The sequence below is a fragment of the Leptidea sinapis genome, chromosome 45, assembly GCF_905404315.1.
Source record: "Leptidea sinapis chromosome 45, ilLepSina1.1, whole genome shotgun sequence".
NCBI lineage: Eukaryota > Metazoa > Arthropoda > Insecta > Lepidoptera > Pieridae > Leptidea > Leptidea sinapis.
This window is the reverse complement of record NC_066309.1, coordinates 8,786,421-8,791,420: the sequence shown is the minus strand read 5'-3', so window position 1 is coordinate 8,791,420 and position 5,000 is coordinate 8,786,421. Positions and strand designations below refer to the sequence as shown.

At 52.7% G+C, this 5,000-nt stretch overlaps 3 non-coding genes across 3 annotated transcripts in view; all 3 read right to left on the bottom strand.

Moving 5' to 3' along the window:
* LOC126977703 (large subunit ribosomal RNA) overlaps positions 1-1,114 on the bottom strand; it is a 3,975-nt gene extending 2,861 nt beyond the window's left edge. Inside the window, exon 1 of the ribosomal RNA XR_007732374.1 lies at positions 1-1,114. This exon is cut by the window's left edge and continues 2,861 nt beyond it. This is a non-coding gene — a ribosomal RNA (large subunit ribosomal RNA).
* Positions 1,115-1,653: 539 nt separating this feature from the next.
* On the bottom strand, positions 1,654-1,810 carry LOC126977573 (5.8S ribosomal RNA). Its single transcript, XR_007732247.1, has one exon. It is a non-coding gene; the product is annotated as a 5.8S ribosomal RNA (ribosomal RNA).
* Positions 1,811-2,186: 376 nt separating this feature from the next.
* Positions 2,187-4,091, bottom strand: LOC126977649 (small subunit ribosomal RNA). Its single transcript, XR_007732323.1, has one exon. It is a non-coding gene; the product is annotated as a small subunit ribosomal RNA (ribosomal RNA).
* Positions 4,092-5,000: the final 909 nt, after the last annotated feature.

Here is a 5,000-nt window from a genome sequence, read left to right as displayed (position 1 = left end):
TTTCGGGTCCCAGCATCTGTGCTCAGAGCGCGCCCGCATTCGCTGATTGGAAACGAGACGCCTCGGGAGTGCGAGAGATCGATTTTTGACGACCGACGCTCCATCCTCCCTGAGCGCGCGACAAGCGCGCGCCTTCACTTTCGTTGCGCCTTTCAGTTTTGTCTGTTTGAATTCATAACTCAATGACTCGCACACATGCTAGACTCCTTGGTCCGTGTTTCAAGACGGGTCCTGCGAGTGCCCGAAACAGTAACATCGCCGACTGATACGCGCACAGTCCGAGACTACACGGCTGCGACGACAGCGGCGTCGCGTCAGCATCCGCACAAGGGCAGGATGTCGACGACGACTCTCGCTCGCGTCGGGCCGGACGCGTCCCCGGATGGAGACGCGTGCGCGTTTCATGACAAGTACCGTCCGCCGCCGGCCGGCGATCGTCACGGTCGGACGGCTGTGCGCGTGAACGCGCAGCCGCCCGGCTCCCGGACAACGCTTAGGCCGAACAGACGAACGGGTCGCGATGCATAATGTGTACTAAGAGAGAAGTGCACGCCGTCCGGGTGCGTCAACGGCGGCGACCGGTGAACGCGAGCACGAGTCTCGCGCACATCGCGGCACGCCGCCGTACGCCCCGGAGTGACGATGAATCTCTCCGTTCGTTCATTCGAGTTTCGCAGGTTTACCCCTGAACGGTTTCACGTACTCTTGAACTCTCTCTTCAAAGTTCTTTTCAACTTTCCCTCACGGTACTTGTTCGCTATCGGTCTCGCGGTTATATTTAGCCTTAGATGGAGTTTACCACCCACTTAGGGCTGCACTCTCAAGCAACCCGACTCTGAGGAGAGTCCCTCTCGCGGACTCGCTCCGTCGCTACGGGCCTGGCACCCTCTATGGGAAAACGGCCCCGTTCAAGACGAACTTGGACGGGAGCGGCGACCGCGAGAAAGCGGAACCTCCCTAACACCACATGTCCCGCGACCGTGACGACCGCGGGATTCGGCGCTGGGCTTATCCCTGTTCGCTCGCCGCTACTGAGGGAATCCTGGTTAGTTTCTTTTCCTCCGCTTACTAATATGCTTAAATTCGGCGGGTGATCCTCCCTGATCTGAGGCCAACGATAAAAAGTATGAGGCAGACACGATATCCGTCAGCGCAGCGACACCGTCGTGCGCGCGCCGCCAATAAGTCTCAACGACGTATCGTCGACCCGCGCACGTACCGCGATCGAAGCGCCCTTCGGACGTCGAGTCCGCCTACTCGTTTGCACGCTCACGTCGGGCCGAAATAACACGTGCAGCGCACGGGACGCGAACCGAAGGCGCAGCCACGCACGCCGTTCACATAGAGAGCTCTGCATAGATTAATTAAAATTAATCACGAGATATCCGCGTGTGACAGCGAACGAGCGCGCCCCGGTACCGCGCCCGTCTCCGTGACCCACGTCGGGCGTGAGGCGGAGACGGCGTTGCACGCGAGCAGCACCACGCGTTGCGGCTTATTTTACATTTTCGAACGGATCGAGCGGGCCCCGGAAAACCGGCGGGGTTTACCCGAGCCCGGCCCGAAGACCGTCACTCGTTTTACACGTTTTTTAGGCGCGCAAACAGTGTTGTCAGCATACAGCGACGGCGTCGTCGTATTCTTTTATGCAGCCGGCCCTCAGACAGGAGTGGTCCTGGATATTTCTCCACGGACCGCAATGTGCGTTCGAAATGTCGATGTTCAAATGTGTCCTGCAGTTCACACTATGACGCGCAGTTAACTGCGTTCTTCATCGACCCGCGAGCCAAGTGATCCACCGTTCAGGGTAATAGTTTTTTATATTTAGAAAATACGTGAACGATCTCTGTGTGTAACAAAATATTATGTGACGCACGCATTGCGCGTACGTCGTGATCTCGACTCGCTTCGCACTCGACATGAGCGCGTCGCGAGACGCACGCGCGTCGCGTACATGCGAACCGCGCCCGCCGAAGCGTCGTGCCGGAGACGTCGTGCCGGACACCCCCCACATGCGGCGGGAGATGTCAGCGCGCGCGCGGCAAACGCGACAACGTAGCACAGAGAGCACATCGCGAGCGCGAAAATAATCAGTGATTGACACGTGATTGAAGTTATCATCGTCAACAGTCGGCTGTGAGCGAAGCGTGTCGGCGACAACGCTCGCGCACGCGACCGTTACACGTTAATGATCCTTCCGCAGGTTCCCCTACGGAAACCTTGTTACGACTTTTACTTCCTCTAAATGATCAAGTTTGGTCAACTTCCCAGCAACGCCGACGGCCGCGAAGCCACCGCGTGTCGGTCCGAAGACCTCACTAAATCATTCAATCGGTAGTAGCGACGGGCGGTGTGTACAAAGGGCAGGGACGTAATCAACGCGAGCTTATGACTCGCGCTTACTAGGAATTCCTCGTTTATGGGGGATAATTGCAAACCCCAATCCCCAGCACGAAGGAGTTTCAACGGGTTGCCCGGGCCTCTAGGCCAGGGAGAACATGTTGATTCCTTCAGTGTAGCGCGCGTGCGGCCCAGGACATCTAAGGGCATCACAGACCTGTTATTGCTCAATCTCGTGCGGCTCGAAGCCGCCGGTCCCTCTAAGAAGAATTTTAATACGCCGCCAGTGAGTTGCGCGACCCTGAAGCCGCGCACACCTAAATGACGACGCCTATTTAGCAGGCTAGAGTCTCGTTCGTTACCGGAATTAACCAGACAAATCGCTCCACCAACTAAGAACGGCCATGCACCACCACCCACCGAATCAAGAAAGAGCTGTTAATCTGTCAATCCTTCCGGTGTCCGGGCCTGGTGAGATTTCCCGTGTTGAGTCAAATTAAGCCGCAGGCTCCACTCCTGGTGGTGCCCTTCCGTCAATTCCTTTAAGTTTCAGCTTTGCAACCATACTCCCCCCGGAGTCCAAAATCTTTGGTTTCCCGGAAGCTGCCCGCCGAGCCATTGTAGTAACGTCGGCGGATCGCTAGATGACATATTTACGGTTAGAACTAGGGCGGTATCTAATCGCCTTCGAACCTCTAACTTTCGTTCTTGATTGATGAAAACACCTTTGGCAAATGCTTTCGCTGATGTTCGTCTTGCGACGATCCAAGAATTTCACCTCTAACGTCGCAATACGAATGCCCCCAGTTATCCCTATTAATCATTACCTCGGAGTTCTGAAAACCAACAAAATAGAACCGAGATCATATTCTATTATTCCATGCACGAAATATTCAAGCGGCATTTTGAGCCCGCTTTGAGCACTCTAATTTGTTCAAAGTAAAATTGTCGGCCCATCTCGACACTCACTGAAGAGCACCGCGATAGGATTTTGATATTGAACCGGCGTTTTACCGCCGGCTCACCGACGATATGCTCCGCAGACGTGTCAGTATCACCGCGGATGCGATGCACCGACAGCGCGGCGCACAAATGCAACTACGAGCTTTTTAACCGCAACAATTTTAGTATACGCTATTGGAGCTGGAATTACCGCGGCTGCTGGCACCAGACTTGCCCTCCAATTGTTCCTCGTTAAAATATTTAAAGTGTACTCATTCCGATTACGAGGCCTCGTAAGAGTCCCGTATCGTTATTTTTCGTCACTACCTCCCCGTGCCGGGAGTGGGTAATTTGCGCGCCTGCTGCCTTCCTTGGATGTGGTAGCCGTTTCTCAGGCTCCCTCTCCGGAATCGAACCCTGATTCCCCGTTACCCGTGACAACCATGGTAGTCGCAGAAACTACCATCGAAAGTTGATAAGGCAGACATTTGAAAGATGCGTCGCCGGTACTGGACCATGCGATCGGCAAAAGTTATCCAGATTCATCAAAATTAACGACTTCGGACGCGAGGCCCTCCGTCGATTGGTTTTGATCTAATAAAAGCACTCATCCCATCACTGGTCAGAGCTCTGATTGCATGTATTAGCTCTAGAATTACCACAGTTATCCAAGTAACTGAGTAAGATCTAAGGAACCAAAACTGATATATTGAGCCATTCGCGGTATCGCCTTAATACGGCTTGCACTGAGACATGCATGGCTTAATCTTTGAGACAAGCATATAACTACTGGCAGGATCAACCAGGGAGCTGCTGCAAACAACGATTGTTGTCGCGCTCAGCGCGTCATGCGTCGCGATCTCCCCTTAGGGCGTCGCGACTATGACATCTTGAACATATCGTGAGATATCCGTTCGCGCACTGTATACTATATATCTCAAAGGCATACGGTGCGCGTTGAACGAATCATAAATCGGCGATGGGCCGATTGTATGTTATGAAAGTTCAGTAACGAGAGTCCCTTCGGGTAATAATAAAAATGATGACACGCAATAGAAGCGGTATCAACGTATTAATATCGGTACACGTCGTGATCACAAATCGGATCGACGCCCGGTGCTTGAGAGGAGCGTGAACGTCTCGCACGCGTGAAATGCGCGACGCGTTCCGGCTTGCGGGCCCTCACGTTAAAAATCTTAACAGAGGGAAACCGTCGAAGCCCAGTCGGCGTCTTGGTGCGCGCAAAAAATTTACACGATCGCTTTCAACGTGACGAGGATCGCCGCAGCGTATGATACTGTAGAGAGAGTGAAGAGAGGAATTATGAGAAACGAAATCACAAAAAACCTTTCAAATCACCAAATCAAATATCATCCGCATAGGGAAACTCGAAAACGCTCGATCGACACAGCGCGGTGAGTCTGTCTCATTTTTTATATTGTAAAAAAAGAACATATAAAACAACGCGCGACACAAACACAGACACAGACACACCAGCTCTCTGCCCCGAGAGTACCAACAACCGTATTGTTATTATATCATCGTCGTTATCATCGCGCGCATTCACAAACTTACTCAAATATAAATATATATTAAATAAAATATGAATGACGATGACGACGACGAGAATAATAAAACAGCAGCAGTTGTTGTGGCTGGGGGTGGTTGGTGTTGTGCGCGTTTTTGTATTTTTGTCGCGTGCGTTTTTCACTCTTTTT